Source organism: Sminthopsis crassicaudata, chromosome 3 (genome assembly GCF_048593235.1).
Source record: "Sminthopsis crassicaudata isolate SCR6 chromosome 3, ASM4859323v1, whole genome shotgun sequence".
Classification (NCBI taxonomy): domain Eukaryota; kingdom Metazoa; phylum Chordata; class Mammalia; order Dasyuromorphia; family Dasyuridae; genus Sminthopsis; species Sminthopsis crassicaudata.
This window is the reverse complement of record NC_133619.1, coordinates 51,229,794-51,251,985: the sequence shown is the minus strand read 5'-3', so window position 1 is coordinate 51,251,985 and position 22,192 is coordinate 51,229,794. Positions and strand designations below refer to the sequence as shown.

At 35.2% G+C, this 22,192-nt stretch overlaps 1 protein-coding gene across 1 annotated transcript in view; it reads left to right on the top strand.

Annotated features, from left to right (window-relative positions):
* The first annotated feature begins 4,130 nt into the window (after positions 1 to 4,130).
* Positions 4,131 to 22,192, top strand: part of ZBTB38 (zinc finger and BTB domain containing 38) — a 39,423-nt gene continuing 21,361 nt past the window's right edge. Inside the window, 2 exon segments of the mRNA XM_074298480.1 lie at positions 4,131 to 4,686; positions 6,399 to 6,557. The gene's annotated coding sequence lies outside the window, so the exon portion shown is untranslated.

Sequence of the window (22,192 nt, the reverse complement as noted above, 5' to 3'; positions counted from 1 at the left end):
AATATAGTTAAAACCCATCCCAATTTCTATTATAAGGAATTATTTTTTGTCTTTATACTTCATGACTTTGTGAAAAAGGGAGATTTCAGGAGAAAACAGGGAAAGTTTCTACCTTAAGGTTATCCCTTGTCATAAAGTTTGTGGGGAGGACATAAGACACAAGATAAACAGGCATAAATAGGCTGTCCTCTGTGTTGTTGGTGGGAACAACCACATGATAGTCCCATTTGAGTACTTAAGTATTGCTTTGCTTTAAGTTGAGTTGAATAAGTGTCTTTGTTTTGTAAAAATGAAAAAAGGCATATGTTTTGTAAAAAGTGGTTTGGGTTCATTATAATTGATGAACGACCTTGAAATATTAGTTGAAGTGAGAGGCAAGTCGTGGGAAAAAGTGTAGGACTTTGAATCTAGATGAGGCAGTGTGATCAATGGAGCGCCAGGTCAATTTGCTTAATGTGTATATTCACCTTGAACAATTCACTTAACCATACCCTTCTGCCTCCCCATTTTTTCAACTATAAAATAAATGGGTTGGACTAGAATGCCACAGAAGTCCCTTCTAACTCTTGTCTGAATTCTCATCCTCCTTCTGCCATCAATTTCCTAGGAAAGGTAGGAGTAATATATTTAGGGTCTGAAAAGCTGAGTTCACATTGTGACTCTGTTATCTTACCATTTATGTGTCCTATAAATGATTTTATTCATCACAGTTTCTCCCTCTGTAGGATGAAGTTGGGTTTGGTCCATTCCAATGCTAAAATTCTATAAACCAATATCTTTGATCTTGAATAGATCATTTTAGTTTATTGATATATTGAATTTTATTTTGTTGACCTTTAATGTCCTTGAACAGGTTCTGACTAGCACAATCATAGATGAGGTCTTCATTAGCTCTCAACAAATAGTCCAGGTGAGAGCTGATGAGGGTCTCATCCAAGCTTGTGATGAGAATTGAAAGAGATCATGGACGAAGAACTGTTATATTAGAGAGGAGTGGAAAATGATTCTGAAATTTAGATTATTGGTTACTGGAAGTACTGTGGTAGGATACACCAAAGTAAGGAGATCAGAAGGATCACATTGAAACCATTGAAAGTGAAAGATAGGACTTTGAGGACCATCTACATTTAGGGGGCAGAAGGAAAATAAACTTTTAGGTGAAATGGAGAAGTAGCTGTTCATCAGAGAAGGAGAATCAGGATAAAACAGGGTCATGGAAGCCAAGAAAAGTAAGATGTTCAAAAAAGGAATGGTGGCTAGTAGTATCCAAAAGAGGGTGGAAACTTACGGAGTTAATAAGTATGAAAAAAAACTTGTTGTAATTGATCTTGAGTCCAAACTGGTTCGTTATATTAATGAAAATATATAAAAACAAAGAAGTGCACCTGAAGTAGTGAAAACATATTAATAAAAAAATTGTTAGAATAAACTCCTAATTGGAACGTAATCTAAATCATGCTATTAAAAAATTGGTCCAGCATGCACCGACTTGTATTTTTTTTTTTTAACTGTTGTATGTCAGTGTGACCCAAATTGTTAATTTCTCCAGTTGATAGTAAGGTCCATTAAAGTAAGAACTCTGAGAAGCATCTTTCCAGGCCTCAGTTACTTAATCTAGAAAATGGAAATGTTGGACTACATATGTTTAAACTTTCTTCTTGTTTTAAATGTCGGTGTTTTCTTCTCACATGGCCACCACCTTAATTTTATCATTTCCCATCCCCTGCCTCAAGCCTTTCTCCTTTCCACTCAGATGCTAAGTGATTTTTCTAGAGCATAGTTGGGTCTACATCACTGCTATCTGTTAAGTGTCTGTGGCTCCTTAAGGCCTCTAGAATCAAATTTAACTTTATTTGGCCTTTAAACCCTTTGCAACCTGGCTCCAGTCTACCTTTTCAATCTCAATATATATCACTTTCTTCATGTTTTCTAGAGTCCATCTAGGCTGTCCTATCCAATCTTCTTCAAACACAACATTTCCATCCCATATCTATGTCTTTGTATTGACTGCCCCCCATACCTGAAATGTGCTCTCCCTTCACCTTGACTCGCCAAATCCTTTATTTTCTTCAAAAATCAGCTCCAGTCATTTTCTAAATGAAACATTTCTAGGTCTTCCCTCCACAACCTAGTTACTAGAAATTTCCTTTCAAAAATTGTATTGCATTTATGTTGTGACTCTCTCTCTCCCCCCATTCTCTCTCTCCCCATTTTCTCTCTCCCCATTCTCTCTCTCCCCGTTGTCTCCCTCTCCCCCCTCTCTCTCCATTCTCTCTCTCTTTCTCTCTCTCTCTCTCTCTCTCTCTCTCTCTCTCTCTCTCTCTCTCTCTCTCTGTGTCTCTGTCTCTGTCTCTCTCCCTGTTGTCTCCCTCTCCCCCCTCTCTCTCCATTTTCTCTCTCTCCCCGTTCTCTCTTTCTCTCTCTCCCCATTCTTTCTCTCTCTCTCCTCTCTTCCTGTTCTCTCTCCTTGTTCTCACTCTCTTCCTGTTCTCAATCTCTCTCTCCGTTCTCTTCCTCTCTCTGTCTCTCTCCCTGTTGTCTCCCTCTCCCCCCTCTCTCTCCATTTTCTCTCTCTCCCCGTTCTCTCTTTCTCTCTCTCCCCATTCTTTCTCTCTCTCTCTCCTCTCTTCCTGTTCTCTCTCCTTGTTCTCACTCTCTTCCTGTTCTCAATCTCTCTCCCCGTTCTCTCCCTCTCTCTGTCTCTCCCTGTTGCCTCCCTCTCCCCCGTCTCTCTCCATTTTCTCTCTCTCTCCCTGTTCTCTCTCTCTCCTTGTTCTCAATCTCTGTCCCCGTTCTCTCTCTCTCTGTCCCCATTCTCTCTCTCTTTCTCTCTCCCCGTTCTCTCTCTCTCCCCCCGTTCTTTTTCTCTCTCCCTGTTCTTTTTTCACTCTCCCCGTTCTCTCTCTCTCCCCGTTCTTTTTCTCTCTCCCTGTTCTTTTTTTTCTTTCTCCCAGTTCTCTCTTTCTCCCAGTTCTCTCTCTCTCCCTCTTTCCCCGTTCTCTCTCTCTTTTTCTTTCTTTCCCTCTCTCTTTTTCTTTCTCTCTCCCCTTGTGTCTCTCTGTCTCCATCTCTCTCCCTACCTTTTTCTTTTTCTTTCTTCCCTAAGATAAAAGATATATTACTTATAAGGAAGAGAAATATTTTGAGAAAATTGAGGCAGTGACCACAGATCCCCCAAAATCTAACAAAATAAGGAACCACTGAATTTTACAGGCCATTCTAGCTCAGCTCCCACATTTTATAACTGAGGAAAATAAGGCTTCTTGAGGTTCCCAGTGAGTTAGTGGCTCCTCACTGCTGCTCGGGCACTTTTTTGACCGGATTCTGTCTAACTTGTGCCAGTTGTTACCTTGGTCCTGCCCTAATGTAGTTTATGAGCAGGAACAGAGCGTGTCAGTCAGCAAGCAAAGCTTGTAGTAATATTGCTACTCTTCCAAAGGGGTCTGTTGTCTGCCATATTACCAACAACCACACTGAGGGACAATGTGGTTTTTAATTTTACATCTTATGAAAGATGCAGATTCATGCCAATTAATGTAGTTGGTAAAATTCCTTTTTTTCCCCCTGCTTTTTAAGACTTTCCCTCTTCTCTCTTTCATAAAGAGGATTTACCAAGTTATGAGGAGCATTAAGTAGCCTGTGGGGCAAGATGGAGGAATAATAATTGTCTTCACAGTAGTCCTGCGAAGTCGATAACATAAAGCAGTCTTATTCCCATTTTATAGGGAAAGGAAACTCTAATTCTGAAGGAAAGCACCTTGTTTTACTGGGATCACAGGAGGTAGTAAGTGTCAGGGCTGGGACTTGATCTCAGAGTTGCAGGTTGCCTGCTGGGGCTCTTTCTCCCACTTAACCCTCCTTCTGGCCTGCAGCTTGAGCTCGGGTTGTCTGGAGCCGAGCAGGTCTGGCCACCATGCCAGATTTGGGTCTTGGTCCCCCTCTTGGCTTGGGAAAACTGCCGAGGGCCCAAGCCCTGGAGTGATGTGTTTGAGCATTTCAGTTACCCCAGGGACACGGCTGGCCCCACCCTTTGCCCTGCACAAACAGGAGGTACCCAGGGATTCGTCAGGATGACTCCCCTCCGTCACTTCCTTCTTTTTGAACTTGACCCTGGGCCCATTTTATTATTGTTGTTTTTCCTGTGTGCCTTAGATGAGTATCTGACCATTTGTAACCAAAGGCATTTATAAATTCCTCTGTGAACGTTGTGCAAACGCATTCCGTAGACGGCTCAGGCCTTTCCCTTTTGGCTTTCCGAGGGCTGGTGGGGCTTTCATCTGCTAGGGAGGAGCCTCTCATGGGGTGAGCAGAGTACAGCGATTCAGGCACTGATGTCTGCCTGAAAAAGAGAAAAATGGAGGGTACTGAGCCTTGTGGAGACACGTCGGCCAGAGGCCTTGTTCTTTCGAAAAGGAAAACGATCTGCATCAAGGAACTGGATTCTTGAACGTTATGGGCCTTGACATATTTAGGGTGCAGCCACTTTTTGTTCCTGGCAAGCAGCGATCCGGAGCTGAGTTGTAAAAACAGTGTTCTGTAGGGCAACTTGAATGGTATGCAAAGGCCTGACAGACTGGACCATTTGCCAAACTGGACAGAAAGACAGGAGGCAGCTTGGTGCAGTGGGAAAAGCGCCGGATTTGGAATCCTAGTTCCTGAGTTTGAATCTCCGCTCTGGCACTGCCTGTGTGTGTGACTCTGGGCAAGTCAATTTACTACTATGGGACTACATTTCCTTTCTGTGGCGTGAGGGGATTGGACTAGTTGACACTAAAGTCCCTTCCAGTTCTAAATCTATGATCCTGGAGTTGTAAACACATTAAATCACAAAATGTTAGAGCTGGAACGACATTTAAAATCAGCTAGTCCAACATTTTCCAAATGAGCTTTTGACGATATTGTCTTTTTCCTTCTCGATATGTTCTCTTCGCTGACATGACCCTATTTTATTTTGTTGTTTTTTTTCTTTTTATGTGTTTGTTTTGATTTGGTTTTTAGGTTTTGGTATAACCATATTTTAAAGCTGGGTTCTCTACTATCTCTACCTCCCTTAATGGATCTCTTTTCTCCTCCTGTTTTCTTGCAAAGGATCTCATGTCTATATGCGAAGTAACTTTTTTGGTGTGCATCTGTGGTATACTTAATATAATTTTGTTTACTTTTAAATGTTTCCAAGAAATGTATCAAGAACTTTAATCACATATGACTAATCTATTTTAAGGGTTTCTGTTCTTTTGTGGGGCTGGAGAGTTTCTGATAAGATGATTTTAGTTTCATCCTGGTTTTAACAAAACAAAACAAAACCTTTTTCCTTATTGGGGTTTCAAAAAAGAAACTGGCTCTGAAAAAACATTCTTTCCTTAAATTCTAACTGCCACCTGCATTGTTGATGTGACTTCTTTTCACAAGGCACTGCCTGCTCAGGGAGAAAAACCAAACCTTCAGCGCTTAGTCATCCTTTATGGTATTCAGCAAACAAATATTTTGGCCCCGATTTGAGATCGACCTGGACACTAGGCTCTCGCCCTTCTGAAAGTTCAATGCTTGTTATTCCCCAATGGTTTCTGAGGGTGCCTTGCCGGCTCTGTTGATGTTTCTAACACATTGTGGCCATTTTTGTGTGGCTGGATTCTTGTGCAATCAAACACCACAGGCCTTTGTTCTGAAATTAAAAAACAGACAGAAACTAGGAAAAAAATATGCATCTCCCATTTTAAAAAAATCAGTACATCAAAAACAGCATATTGTATGAGGGGTAGGGGAGTAAGGGTAATTTCCCAATAATGTTGCTCTGTACACTTTTTTGATTGAGTATTCACTGGTTTAATTTTTATTGTCAAAGAATGAGGGTTTATTAGAGTGTTTGTTTCAGTCCTTTGGTTATCACACACATGCCTCAATCTTTATTAAATGTCTAGTTAAAAAAAGAGAAAACTAAATGATTGAAACATATTAAAAAAAAAAAAAAAACCAAAAAACAAATCAGCGGGTTATAGTCAATAGTTCACTCAACTTGGAAGTATGGAAGACCTGAGTTCAAAAACCAGCTTGGACCCAAGCTAGTTCCCTTGTCTATAGAATGAGGTAGGACTTGGTGGCCACTAAGGTCCATTTTAACTCTAAATTTGTGATATTATGAAAGTGGGTAACACATCAACTTTATGTCTGAATGTTTGATACATCTAAGAAAGTAAACTACTTGGAGAAGACCTCTCTGTTCAGTATTGACTGCTGGGAATATGGAAAATAGGCTTTAAGCAGAGTAACTTGTGCGGTTAGAAGTGATAACCATTAAAAAAAAATACAATCAGAAAATTAGTAGCAAATGGATTACAGGTCTCTCAATGCCTTTCTCTTTTTCTTTTCTTTTTTTGCTTTCTTTCTTTCATTCTACTTAGATCACTATATCTCCAACTGTGAAGCTGACATGTTTTTATAAGATTTCTTTGAAAGTGGAAAGAGAGCTGGCCTCAGACTCAGACCTGGGTCCAAGTGTTACCTCTGACCCAACGCTGGCTGTATCATCCTGAATAAATCATTTAACTTCAGTACCCCAGGTAACTCTTTAAGACATAAATTGGAAAATAGTTGCCCATCTCCATCATCAGAGGGAGTTTGCATTCAACAGTGGGGGCAAAGGGAATTAAAAAAAAATTTTTTTTAATAGTGTTTTATTTTTCCAAATATATGCAAAGATAGTTTTCGAAATTCACCTTTGCAAAATCTCATGTTCCTCTTTTTTTCCTCCTTCCCACCAAAAAAGCAAACAATTTGATACAGGTTAAATTTGTGCCATTGGAAAAGGGATTTCTCTAGGAAAGACATTTGGCCTTTTAATTGCGACTGTATTCTGGATTTGGATTTCTGAGAATTAGATCCGTATGGTGCTTCCTTGGAATTCTAGGAAGAGATGGTTTTTGTTTTCACAGTGACATCCGGTGGACTTGCTATTGTGACCCTTTATTTCTCAATGGCTCAATTTTTTTTTTTTTAATATGTAAAACAAGAGGGTTAGACTAAAGAAACTCTAAGGTTCTTGACCAATGGTGTTTGGATTCTGTGATTCACTAGTCATGGCACCATCATCTGAAAGCAGCACTTTCAAAGCAGCAAAAATGGAGATTAAATGGGGAATTACTAAGGGAAAATGTTTCATGATATTCTTCTAGATGGAAGTAGTGAGTGAAAAAGTGATCAGAGAAAACAAAGATAACTCATTATTGCTTTGTGATTTGTAACTCGCTTTTCCCACAATTCTGCAAGCTAGAGAGAATTTTTTACTCTCCTCTTTTTATACAAATGAGGATACTGAAACTCAAAGAGATTAAGTTAACCAAAGTTCCATGGCTAGAAAATGTCAGAGCTGATATTTAAAGTCAAGCCCCTTGATTCCAAATGCAGTGTTACTTCTATTAAATTAAGCTATGCCTTATCAGAAGCGATCTGAAAGGGGTGAAGAGATGAAATACAATGGGAAATATAGGTGATATAAAGTCAAATTATATAAATTCTAATTTCTTTTGTAAATTTTTTTAAATTGTCTTCTTGTGGGGACACATTTTGTCACAAAAAAATTTGCCCAACCTCTGGCAACAGTATATAAAGTGAAAATATAAATGAAAAACTTCCTTTTATACTGATTGCAATTGACAATACCTGTAACTTTCCATTGTTGAAAAGAAAGAGTATGTAATGATATGATGACAGCGCTTTTTGTATTTACCTTAATATAGTTGTCTTTTCATGGTATCTTCATTTACATTGGGGTAGTTGTTGGGTATGTTGTTCTTTTGGCTCTGCTTTCTTCACTTCCCATCATTTCATATGCTTTCCCATGTTTCTAAACATTCGTCAGAGTTTTCCTTCCTTATAGCAGAAGCCCGTTCTATTACATTTACAGTCACGATTTGTTCAGCCATACCATCATCGTTGGACACTAAGCTAGTTTATGGATTTTTGTGGCCAGCAGTGACGTTATGAATATTTTCGTACAGTTGGGTCTTTCCTTATTATCATTAAACCCATTAGAGTAGAAGCAGAGCAGTGGAATTTCCATTTCAAGTGGCACAAACAATGTAGTCATTTGTCTTGCATAATTTCAGGCTATTTTTCAGAGCAGTTGGATTAATTCACAGCTTCTGGAGCAATGATTTAGCATGATTATCTTCCCATAATCCTTCCTATATTTAATCACTCATTAATTTAGAGATAAGGTGACACTCCGAGTTGGTTTTATTTAAATTTCTCTATTAGTTATTTTGAACAATTTACCATATGGTTCTTAATAATTATTATTTGTTTTTTTTTTTTTTTTTTCAATTACACATAAAGATAGTTTTCAGCATTGACTTTGAGATCCAATTTTTTCCCCTTTGTTCTTCTCCTCACCCCCTCCCAAGACATCAAGCAATTTGTTATAGGTTATACGTGTATAATCATTTAAAATATATTTCCATATTGGTCATGTAGTGAAAGAAAAATCAAAACAAGGGGAAAACCATGAGAAAGAAAAAGCCTCCCAAAAAGGAAAATAGTGTACCTCAATCACATTGTGTCTCCATAGTTCTCTCTCTGGATGATGTGGATGGCATTTTCCATCTCAAGAAAGAGTTATTTCTTTTGAAATGTGTTGTTTGACATTCTTTGGTCCTTGCATATCAGTTGGAGAATAGCTCTTACTTTTAAAGACATCCTAATTCCCTCTTAATTTTAGATGTCAGACTTTTATTAAAGATGTGTAAAGAAGAAATTTTACCACAAGTTTTTTTCTTTTTATTCTACCTATGCTGCTTTTGTGCAAAAGTTTTAAAATTTTATATAATCAAAATTGTCTATAATCCCTTCTCTATTCCATCTCTGGTTATGAATTTTTCTAGATGGAGGACAGAGAAAAGGGGAAAGGAAGGGGAGGGTGGTGAGGAGAGAAAATATCAGTTCATTTTCTTATAATTTTTTTTAATGATATCATTTTAAAGTTCAGATCTTTTACTCATTTGGTTTTTGTTATAGTGTATGACACAAATTAGAAGTGTCATCTGTATTTCACAAAATTGCTACCCATTTTTTCCAACAGTTCTTACTGAATAAGGAGTCCCTTCCTCTCTAGTTTTGGAAGACTAGATTGCTGGTTATATTTGCTATTCATGTCTTGTCCACTTATATATTTTTAGATATATAATAGCTATCTATTTTTAAAAATATAGTATCAGATAGCTTTTATAGGTATGGTATCCTTGTAATATGTTTTAAGATTTGGTAAAGTCAAGCATTTTTCATTTCTTTCATGTAAAAAAAGGATTCTTTTACTTCTGAACTTATTACTGTTTTTTAACATACTATATCTCATTGAATGGTCTTTTTTCTTTTTTTTTCCTTCCATGCATTGATACGGTTATGAAAAATTTTTATCATAAGATGCCTTGCAATACTTTCTAGTATTGTAGAAAGTACATATGTTCTAGAATCGGAGAATCTGGATTCAAATGTTGTCTCAGTTTCCTAACTGTGTAATCTTGGGCAACATAGTTACCCTTCCTGGTTCTCAGTTTCATGTATACAATTAAGGTATGACTTAGGTGACCACTGAATTCCCCTGTAGCTTTAAGAGATATATTATACTATTGTTAGTTATGTTGAGCTTTCCTAATGGTGAGCTATTCTTGCATTCTGGTAAAAATGCAATATGGTCATAATAGCTTTTGTATATATTACTATAATGTTTTTACTAATATTTTATTTAAAATTTTTGCATCAATATTCACCTGTGATATTAGTCTCTTTTTTTTCTTCTGTATCTCTCTCTGGTTTAGGCATCAAGGTAATAGTTGTCTAGTAGAATTGGGCAGATAAGGTACTTTATTTCTCCTTTTTTTTTGAGATTTATGTAGCATAGGAAATATTTGTTTTTTCATTTAACATTGAATATATAAGTAAATTCTGCCGATCTTGATTTAGGAAGGTGTTTGGGTTTTTAAAAATTTCCCAACAAGTAATTTGTGACTTATTCCATATTTCCTGCTAAGGATGGGTTATTTAGATTTATTAATTTTTTTCATTTTATTTTTTATAATTTCATCCATTTAATTTTTTAGTTTTATTGGCATGTATTTGGGTATAGTAGTTTCTGTATCTATTTTTCTTTTTTATTATGAATCTTTTCTTTTTATTTATGATAAAGGAAAACAAAACATTTCTTTTGGAAACAAATATAATTGGCATATTCATTTTGATGATTTTTTAAAAATAAGCTCTTCGTTTTGTTTATCATTTTCTTTTTTCAATTTCATTATTCCTTTGGAGAATTTCATCTATATAGCATGTTAATTTTGTTCAACTTATAAAAATTACATGCTTAATTTATCTCTTTTTGTTTAAAAAGACAAAAAGAAAAAAGTATGCAATCTTTCATCTTGGCATGAAGGTATTCTTAAAGATACTAATGGAGTACAAATTGATTCTATGATGCTATAAAGGCTTTGAATATGGTCCCATCAATAGACTATGTTTTCTTTTGGTTTTCCCTAGAGATAATCTAGCTAAGGGTGGAAAGATTCATTACCAGCAGACTGGTCACCTACAAGGCACTGGGTTAAATACTGTGCCAAACAAAAAGTTCCTGCTCATAAAAAGCTTAAATTTTTATTTAACAACCACATTCATGCAAAGCTGTGCTTCAAAGGTAACTAAGAACTCTCTTGTACTTCTTATGCTATGAACTTGTGTGATATCAGTCTGAATACTAAGCATCTGTTCTTCCATTTTCCTACAAAATAATGAATAAGGAAAGGTACTTCAGAATTTATCAGTCACTTAGCAAAAATAAAAAACTAAACCTTTACTCTGTTGTAGGCACTTTACTAGAGATACAAATAGAGAAACAAATCAAAAATTAAGCAATCTGTATCCTCAACAAATTTCAGAGGAGGCAATATATGTGCATGCATATGTGTGTGTGCTTTTGTATTTTGTATATTATATACATAAAGTACAAGTAGTTAATGACCAGGTAGAGCAGAAAAGGCTATCTACAACAGAAATTTTAAAATCTTTTGGCCTTCTAATTATGGCTGCCATAGATTCCCAAGTGGCAGAGATGTCAGAAGAGAGGATATTTCAGGTCTGTTAGACAAAGGCATGAAGATGGGAACTGGTCAGTGGAACATATTGTGTGAACGGAAGTAATGTATAACAAAGCTGGAAAAGTTAAAATGGAACCTCTTATTGTATAGTAATAAATGCTATTGATTCACTTATTACAACTTGTTGTTAATAGTAAATGCAATGCCTACATTTTGACAACCAAAATAATTTATCAATAGATCAATCCAAAGTCAAGATGTTCATAGTTATGGGTGTTGCTTTCCGAAGAAAACACTACTCTACTAAGTCTGTATTTCTTTAAACACATAAGAAAATTAAACTAATTCAAACCTACTCTAGTGTTTTGTTTTTGTTTTTGTTTTTTTACTTTTTAACTGATTAATGTCTTTAGATAAGGCAACCTATAAAGAGAAGTAAAATTCTTGGATACATTAAATAATATCACCAAAAATAAAATTTGTTTTATTTTAATAGATGATAAATAACTTGCAACTGATGTTGGCAGTAATCCCAAATGAGAAGTCCCTATAGTCAGCCCAGCAACTTGTTAGACAAAGATACAAATTTATAAAAATAAAAATTGAAAAAATGTTACACGCAATTTAAAAATTATCATCCAGCCTGAAAAATAGAAATGGATGGAAGAAAGATATTGACACTTTTAAAAAGTTCTTTTTAAACAAAAATTTAATCTGTGGGAAACAGCTGACATAACAAGAAGATCAAAAGAACCTAAAAACCACCTCAGTCAGCAAACATTTGATCTGTCAAATGGAGAGCAACAGCAACCAGGAAAATGCTAGTTTAGACTATATACTTGCTCATTAAATATAGAGATGGTCAAATATTCTGAGAATGCAGCGAGAAACAATGAAGTGAAAATTCAGTGGAATTTCCACAGAAAAATTGGTGGAAAATTCAACTAAGTCAGATCATTCATATGGCATTTAAGGATGAAACAGGGAAAACAATACCCAGAAGATAGGAATTAAATCTATCTACCTATCTATCTATCTATCACCTACCTATCTATCTGAATGACTGTCTTTCTATTTGTCTATTTCTGTCTGTTCATGTATCTATTTCTAGAATGAACTCTTTTCACTATCAAGAACAGTAAAGTTGCCACATTTGGACTCTACCATCACAGTCCCAGATGTGTTTCTTGAGGACCTAGAAAGCATTAAAGAGAGCAAAAATATGAGGAACAATTGAACCAGACTAATATAGAGAACCTTGGTGCTGGAGGTGATACAATTTTAAGGTACTGAAGGTTGCATTTTCATTCCTTCACTGAAGGAATGAAATCAAGACTCCTCACAATATTCACCGAGAAAGTCAATAGCCCTACTTTATCATCTGATGATATTTTTGTGATAATATTTTGAACTAATTTGTAAAGTCTTTTCCAGATATAAATCTATTTTCCTGTAATCTACAATGTTTTGAGGGCAACATTTATGAGAGAATTAGATAGTGATGGGCAAGTCTTCACAAAAGATAAGGTTAACTAGACCACATCTTTATCATCACATAATTTGACTTGAAACATGAAGACAACACAAGATCTTACAATTATTGTTTTACTACTTTTTAAGAAGGATCTGATTAAGTAAAGCAAAATAATGCCTTAATCCCCCCCTATACAAGATTCTATGATATAACAGAGATAATCTTATTCAATCCTTTGTTCAGTCATTTCAGTTGTGTTCAGTTCTTTGTGATCCCATTTGAGGTTTTTTTGGCAAATATACTGGAGTATATTTTCTTTTTTTAGCTCATTTTACATATGAGGAAACTGATGCAAATAGGAGTAAGTGGTTTGCCCAGATCACACAGTAAGTATCTAAATTTAGAAAGATGGGTCTTCCGACTCCAGGCCCAGCAATCTGTCCAATCATTCATTAATATCAGAAAAAGTGTAAAAGAACGGTTTGCCAGAGATATTCCATAAAGGAAATTCAGTGTAAAGTTCAAGTTAAAGGAGAATTTATTATAGATGCCCCTGTTTGTGGGTGACTTTGGGTAGATTTTATTTTCCTGGAGTTTGATGCAAAGCTTCATAAATGATGTCTATAAACAAATGAGTCTGCTCTTACTAGCATATTGGAAAATCCAATCTTGTGAAAAATATTTGTTATCCATTATAATCACATATTGAAGTTTAAACAACATAACAGAGTTTTTATCTAGGCATCTTGATGGTGCAGTGGATAGAGTGCTAGACCCAAAGTCAAAAAGACCTGATTTCAAATCCAGAATTTACTAATTTGTTATCTATAAAATTGGGATAATAACACTATCTACTTTCCAGGGTTATTGTGAAAGTAAAAAGAGTAATTGCAAAGAGTTTTGCAAACCTTGAAGCACTGTAAATGCTAATTATTATTATTATTATTATGAATTCATAAATACATATATATATATGTATATATAAACCAAAACAATTTCTTAGATAAAATAAAATGTCTTAAATATGTACTAGGATCTAGACACAGAAGTGAACAGGTGGAGGAGAGAAGGTGGATTATCTTTGAAAAATTACAAAGCTCTTTTTAATAACCTCAAGTTTATCCCTGGCCCTAAGGTCTATATATTTAAAACTATTTGTCTTCTGCTAATGTTTTAAGACTTCAAATCATGGAACATTTCAATCTCTCAAGATAAATTAAAGATCATCTAAAATGCAGTGAAGGGGTTTATGTTAGCAGTTGCAGTACATACAAAGAATTAAAAAAAAGAATCGTATAAAAGATATCATCAAACATGTATGATTGAAAATGAAGAGGCTTAAAAAATTAGAAAATGGCTAAACAAATTGTGGTACATGAATGTAATCAGGAGAAATTGTGAATATAAAGAATTCAAAGAAGCATAGAAAGATTTATATGAATTGAATCAGAATAAAGTAAGCAGAATCCTGGGGAAAAACATATAGTGATTATAATAATGTGAATTAAAAGAATACAAAACTAAAACTAAACACTGAGTAATTATAATGTTCTACTTTGGCTGCAGAGAATTAAAAAACCATACAGAGTTAGAAGTGAAAGGTGCCTTAGAGATCATCTTAAAAGATGATCAAATGTACCTCCCTCCTTTTGGGATGGAGGCAGAAGTTTGAAAACATTACATGAATTGTCAGACTCGGCTAATGTGTTTGTCTTTATTAATTGCTCTTAAATAACTGCTGGACTGCTTTTTAATCTCTTCTTAAAGTTCTTTGTTATAAGGAATACCTTGCTGGGTAGGGAAGATTCAACTTGCTTAAAAGAAACTTTGCTTTCACATATAAATAGATATTCCTCTTTCTAAAAGACCCTGATTCCTGCATCTTATTTTTACTAAAGTAATCTTTAAAAAACAAAAACAAAAACAAAAAAAACTTCCCTTGCCCAGACCTGAAAAGGAATATAGAATCACTGAATGTGACTTGGTGGGGACCCTTAGAAGCTGTATAGTTCTAGTCATACATATAAAACATACTTCTACAACATACCTGACAAATGACTGTCCAACTTTTACTTAAAGATTACAAATGAGAGGAAATTAGTAGTATCCTCAGATAGCCTATTCCACTTATATATAGGTCTAATTGTTAGAAATTTCAACCTCACATCAAGAGTAAAATAACCTCTTTATAGTTTCTACCTGTTGTTCCAAATTAGGTCCTTCTAGGGCCAAATAGAAGAAAAATTTTTATATATTTTTCCTCATAATGTAGAATGTTCAGTTTTATAGGCACTGCGATTGTGAATGATTTTCGTTGTGTTTTGGTATATAATTTCTAGCATTTTCTTGTTATGCGATGAATAATCTTGCATGATTTGAACAGATTTTTTTTTTTTTTTTAATATGTGGATTGCTTTCTCCTGGTGACTTTAAAGATATCTTTGATGTTGAATCTCTAGTACTGGATAGCAACATTTCTGAATGAGTTAAACTTGGGGTTTCTAACTGGAAAATATCCTAAGGATTCTAGCTATCAGTACTTTGCTATTTTCAGAACTGGGACTTTTGCAGGAGATAAGGAAGAGAGGGGTTTGGTTTCACTTTGGGTCTTTGTTAAAAAATTTTTATGGAAAGCCAATAAGATTTAGATTTTCATCTTAAATGCTATATGAAAGTTAAGTTGCTCTGTGTTGTTAAAGAACTCAAGTACCTTTAAGTAATGTGGAAGATAGGCAGCTATAACTTGGAGTCAAGAAGACCTCAGTTTGACCTGCCTCAGATACTTACTATGCATGTGACTATAGATAAGTCACTTAAACTCAGACATCCAAATGTATCCTTCATGTATAAAATTGGGATAATAACAATACCTATCACAAAAATGTCATTGTTAAAATCAAATGAGATAGCATCTATAAAGCTTTTTTGCAAATCTCAGAATGCCAATTAAATGCTGTGGGGTTTTTTTGCTCTCTTTTTAATTTGCTTTAGTATTTTCTCTTGGTTCATTTTTATGCTCTGTCTTTGTTTTTATCTTTTTAAGAGCATTGACAAATGTATTAAAAGCTTACAACATATGTTCTAAGCAGAAAATTTCCTTATTTGTCTTCTTGCATTCTGCTTTAGAGAGTTCCTTCATTCTTTCTACCAGTGTTGCTTATGAGCCCAATATAAGAATTTAAAGGTCATGCTTTTCCATTTTGGGAGTTGAATTGTAGTTACTATATTATAACAATAGCGCTTCTTTCTGAAGATTTCTTATTTTTATTTACTCTGTTATACTTATTTATCAAGTTGGAGACTTTTTATTTATGCAGTTCTTTAGCCTACCTACTGGTTTTTCCTGTGACATTTTTTCCTGTTATAATGTCTTTCCTTTCCTCTCCTTTGTTATTTTACTGTATTATATATCTCTTTCTCTATCTTTCTATCTACATATTGCTGTTTTGTGGAGATGAAGAAGAAAAACTGATTTAGGCAAAAATACTCACTCAGCTATCTTGGTGAGAGACATCCAAATACAATAAACCTTTATTAACTGCCTCTTACGAATAAGATACTGTGTTGGGCATAGGGAACATAAACAAAAATAGAAATGATTTGCTAAAGATCTGTGACAATCAGCATGGGAATCTTCTACCAAAGCCAACAGCAACCCATCTATGACTTAGTAAATAAATCTTAGAGAATTATCTGATGCATCCATGGGTCAAATGATTTGATAATGTCAGAGGTAGGATTTAAATCTGTCTTTTTAAATTCAAGCTCAATGTTATATTACACCTAACTGCTCTACATGATCTAGTTTATAATCCAGATTATACTCTATACCACATAGTATAGATGACATATACCAGAGTACTGTATGTAAAACTTTAATATGATAGTCTATTCTTAACATCACTAGCATCAACAAATAATTAAGTGACTGTTATGTGCAGTGCACAATGGAAGGGATACTCAGACATGTCTCTGGTCAGGTAGTTTATGATCTAATAGAGAACATAAGCCATCTTCACTGTAATCTTCCTTATAATGGAGTCCCTGGTGTTTGTGTGACAGACATACCTCAGAGATGAGACTACAAACCTTAGGTTCTTCACTAAGGTTCTTTTGATAAATTTGGCAACCAGATCCTCCTTGAAAAGAGTCCTTGTTTCTTTTGTGACCTGTCTGTCACAAGTTTTTACAAATTTGTGCATCACGCCTAAGGCACTATAACTTTCCTGAATCCCTATGACCAAAGTGTTGGTTCTCAGTGAGGTGGAAACAAAGGCTCTTTATTCACACACCAACTTTACTTGATCTCTCTGGATCCTAATTTCCTCCCTTATAAAGTGAGGGGGTTGGATGATCAATCTGTAATCATTTATCAAGTGATTACTTTTTGCTTATATGATGCTTATTAATTGGGATAGAAAAAAGGGCCAAAAAATCTTTGCCCTCAAGTTAACTGACTTTCTAATCAGAGAAACCACATGGAAACAGGTACTATATATACACGATTCATACAGAAGAGGTGGACCAGAATCTTTGAGAGAAGTCTCAAATGGTTGGGGGAGAATTGTAGCAAATTTGAGCTGAATCTTGATGAAAGCCATGAATATCAAGTGTGGAAGTGAGGGAAGAGAGCAATGGAGGTTCAGAGAGTGTGTGTAAGGAGCAGCAAGTCGGCCAGTATGGTAGAATCATGATGTGTTACAAGGAATCTGGAAGACTAGAAAGGCAATAAATAAAAGCTATCTGGTTGTAAATATTCCTAAATGACAAACGAAAAGCTTTATCCTGGAAGTAAGGGAGCCGCTGGACATTGGTGGTGTGGTAGAGAGGGAGTAAACATTGTGGGATCTATGCAGTAGGAAAATCACTTGGATATAGCTTTTTAGAGACTAGATTGGAGTCAGGAGACACTTGAGGTAGGAAAACCAATTGGACTCTTACAAGAATTTAGTTGGGAGATGATAAGAAATTGAGCTAAGAGTAGTATCTGTATGAGTGGAGAGAAGGGGAGATATTGAAAAGGCAGCAATATGAAAATGTGGCAACAGATTGGATATGTAGAGCTGAGAATGATGCTAAGGTTAAGAATCTAGGCGAATGGAAGAATGATGACATCAACTCTCATGGGGAAGTTTGAAAGAGAAGAGCATTTGAGAGGAAAAGATAATGACTTTGGAGATGTTGAGATTAAGATGCCTACAGGAAATCTTGTTAGAAATGTCCAATAGGTAGTTGAAAAAGTGGGATTAGAACTGAAAAGATGACCTGTAGTTATATATTTTGGTTTTCTGCTTAGAAGATTATAAATGGGAGCTGATAAAATCACTAAGTGGATAGTATAGACTAGGTAACTTCTAAGGTCATAGTCTAGTTCTAAATCTATAATGTATGGTGTTTTTTTTTTTTTTTTTTTTAATGAATTCAGCACCACCTTGTGGACATTGTGGTACCCAAAGAATAGCCATTAGTTTACAATGCCATCATAAATTAATGTATTTCAAAAGTACTTGGTTAACTTTTTTGTTTGTTTTGTTTTTTTCTGAGGCTGGGATTAAGTGACTTGTCCAGGGTCACACAACTAGGAAGTTGGTTAACTTTTAAGGGGCATGTGAAAGTGAGTTGATATTCTTAAAAACAAATAAACCCAACATAAGCTGAAGATGGACTATCTTAAAAATTAATTTTCTTGTGTTGGAAGGGTTTGGGATTTGTTTTGGTTTTCTTTTAGTTTTGTTTTGTTGGTTTTTGATCCACCAAAGTACTGTATTTTCACTAATATGCTTTATATCACTCTTGTGAAGCAGACCAGCAAATATCATTCCTGTTTTCATACAAGAAAATGAGTTTTTTGTGGGCTGTGATGCCTAGTAGAATTTTGAGTGCATAAGGATATATTTTTTTCTTCTTTTTATATTAAAATAGGAATTATTTGTGAATATGTAAAAAACAGAGTGACTGGAATCAATCTTTAGTTGCCATTCATAAGGTTGAAAATTCCATTTGGTCTCCTTCTATCTTATTCTGCTTTTCTAAAAATAAACACCTTCTTTCCCAATTAGTTAGACAAGGACTGCCACAAGTTCCCCCTTTGAAAAAAGAATACTCACATTTCTATATTCATAAATTACCAACTTTGCATATGCTGTCTGTACTTTTTGGTTATTTTTATTTCCACATTTCCATGCATTTATAAAATGCACAACAGTGGGTGGTTCTAAGCAGACAACTAGTTATAACTGTGCCTGCAACACACAATATTAGGGATCAGGCTGAGCATCTAAGCAGTAAGTAGCACAGTAGGGTCTGCAGTCTGGAACATTCTTACTCATCTTCGCAAGTTCAAATATGGCCTTAGACACTTACTAGCTGTGTGACCCTAAGCGAGTCATTTAATTATGTTTACCTCAATTTTTCTCATTTGTAAAAATAAGCTAGAGAAGGAAATGGCAAACCACTCCAGTATTTGTGCTATGAAAACTCCAAATATGGTCATGAAGTCGTAACACAATTGAATAACCATTGAACCTTAGCACAGGTGCGGATACTCAGGATAGCTCATCCTGAGGCTCATGATGGTGGGGGGAAGGCAGACCTTGCACAGAAGGTTACATTAAAGTGCGACTTTGGTGCTGGCAGCTCAATGCAGCTGTGACATGGATCATCATAGATAAGGCAGAGGAATGATAACTGCAATGAAAAAAAAGACTGCCCCCTCCCACAGGGGAAAAATTATCCCCTTCTTCAAATACTCATATTTATACATTATGCAGAATATCACTTATTCTTGAGCCATTGCTTGCTTCTTCGTTTATCTGATCTTTTGTATTGACTTGTATATATTTTTTTCTTGCTAATTTCTCCTCTTGAAAGGTCAGCATGAACAGAATTTAGTTTCTCTGAACATATTTTGCTTAGCTCTAATTTAATCTTGCCTTATTATATGTACAATAGTATATTCCAACTACATTTAATTTTGGCTTTTCTGTTTCTACTTCCGGCAATTCTCCAATTTCTTATTCAATCTTGCCATATTTCTAATGTGACTTATGCTATTAAACACCAGATTACTGGTAATGATATTTGGAAGGGGGAGAAAAACAAAGGGTTGGAAGAGTTTAGATTAGATTTTTTAAAAGTTTTCATTTGTTACTATAATGTAAAATTATCACTGTGGAAAAGAACAAAATTGAATCAAGAGAAGAAGGATGCCTTGAATTCAAAGATAAGAGAATGACGGGCTAAACGGTTTAGCAATTGTAACAATTTTAGAACAAGGACAAAAAAAATTGTAGCGTAAATAGGACAAATTTGCAAGACCCAAATTTCACTTTATTGAACCTTGACCTAAATTGCATTTAACAACAAGTAAAAACTACTGAACCAATTTAAACTGGAACCAAGTTTGTGTTTTAAAATTGTCCAACCAAAGTAACCAGCTATCCTTTAAAACAAATCAAATTAACATCTCATTTAGTTCTTAATTTAAAACATATTATTTATATATTGAGGGTTATTTTTTTTCCACTTCAGCAACATTGAAACTTGAGAGAAATAAGTATAGTTTGTGGTGATGAGGGGAAGTAATATAGTGAAAGGAGCACTGATAGATTTGTGTGTAGATAGATATAGGCTCCAACTTTGCGACTAAGTAGTTATATGACCATGGCCTACCCACTCATTTTCCCTGAAACTCAGTTTCCTCATCTTTAAAATGGACTAGATTTTTTTTAAAAGTCCCATCCAGTTCTAATAATCTACGTTTCTATGAAAAGATGCTTTGGCAAAAAACTTCATTCATCCAAGTGTTTGAGTGCCTGGTGTATAAAAATATTTTACCCAAGAGTGTCTTCTTGCAGGGCTTTGATGTCTTAATAATGCCTTTTACATTCTCCTCTAAGTGGGAGGAGAACAGACAGAAGAATATTTGTCTCTGTCTTCCTTCATTGTGTTCAAATGTGGCCTTAAACAGTTACTAGCTGTGTGACCCTGCATAAGTCTTGTAACTCTGTTTGCCTTGGTTTGCCTCAGTTCCTCATGGGTAAAATGAACTGGAGAAGGAAATGAAAACTATTCTTTGCCAAGAAAACCTTATTTGGGATTGTAAAGACCCAGATATGGTTGAAAAATGGCTCAACAACAAGAAGTTATGTACAAGGCATGGTGTAAGAGATTTAGTACAAAGACTGAAACAATCATTATTCTAAGAGAGAAGATGAGTACATAGAAAAATATATGCAGCATAAATATAAAGTTAATACATACAAATACATATGTATCTATACAGGGTGATTGGGGGAATCGAGAAAGACTTCTTGATACCCAGGCTGCATCTTAAAAGAAGTGAGGGATTCTCTGAGGTGCACACAGGAGTGTGTTATAGAGAGAGACCGGTGTAACTGAGAATACTGGGTGGTAGAAATCATGTCCCCAGTAATGCTAGAAAGATTAAGGCTATGTTGTGTGATCTTTAAAAAGCCAAACAGAGGAGTCAAATCTTTATCATAGAGATAGTGTGAAGCCGGTGGAATTAGGGATCTCATGATCAGACTTGCATTAAGGAAAATTATTTCAGCAGTTGTATATAGGATGGACTTGAGTAGGGGGAGACGAATCAGGGAGCCCACGTGGAAAACTATTGCAGTAAATTAGGTAAGAGGCAATGAGGATCTGAACCAAGATGGTAGTTTTGTGAATATGGAGAAATGTTGTGAAGGCAGAAATGGCAAAATCTGGAAAATTTGATTAAATGTGTAGAGTGAAAGAGAATGAGGAACCCAATATAATGCTAAGATTACACTTAATGTTGGAAAATTATGGTGTTTTTCAACAAAAATAGGTAAGTTTGGAAGAAGGGAGGGTTTAGGGGAAAAGCTAACTGTTTCAAACATGTTGAGTTTAAGATATTTTTAACCATCTGTTTGAAATGTCCAATAGGCTATTTTTATGTGGGATTGAAACAGTGGAAAGACTGGGGCTGGATATAGAAATAATAATTAAATTTATGGAACCTGATTATTTTACTAAGAGAGAGATAAAGGACCCAGAAGAGAATTTTGGCAGATGTCCATAATGAGGCAGGAGTGATGTAAATCATGAACTACTAAATGAAAATGAAAAGAAGCCAGTGATCAGACAAGTAGGAGGACCAGGAGAAATTAGTGTCTTGAAAACCTAAAGAAGAGAGAATCAAGGAGAAGAGGGTTATCAATAGTCAAAGATTGCAGAGAAATCAAGGAGGATAAATAAAAATATAATTTCCTGAAGTCATAAATCTAAACAAAAGGACTTTAAACTGAAAAAAGGGCAAGGAAGTAGAATACTGTTCCCTGTGCATAGCCACCAAATTTGAGATTGAGTAATAACTCACAGAGTTATTAATAACTTAATATTAATATTAATAATTAATAAAGACTAGGAATAAGAAAGCAGCAGGAATGTCCAGAAATTCACAGAAAACATAATCCAAGAAAGATAATACAAAAATCCCATTACCTTTAATTCTTACCCATTGAAAAAAAGGAAGGTGGAAGGTCTTTCTGGACAAAGAAATCAAATTTTGTTAAAGAAACAAAGGTGGTAGTCTACAGTCTGCCCAGTATGTTCCGAGACCACGAAAGACAAAATTTGCATTTATTTATAG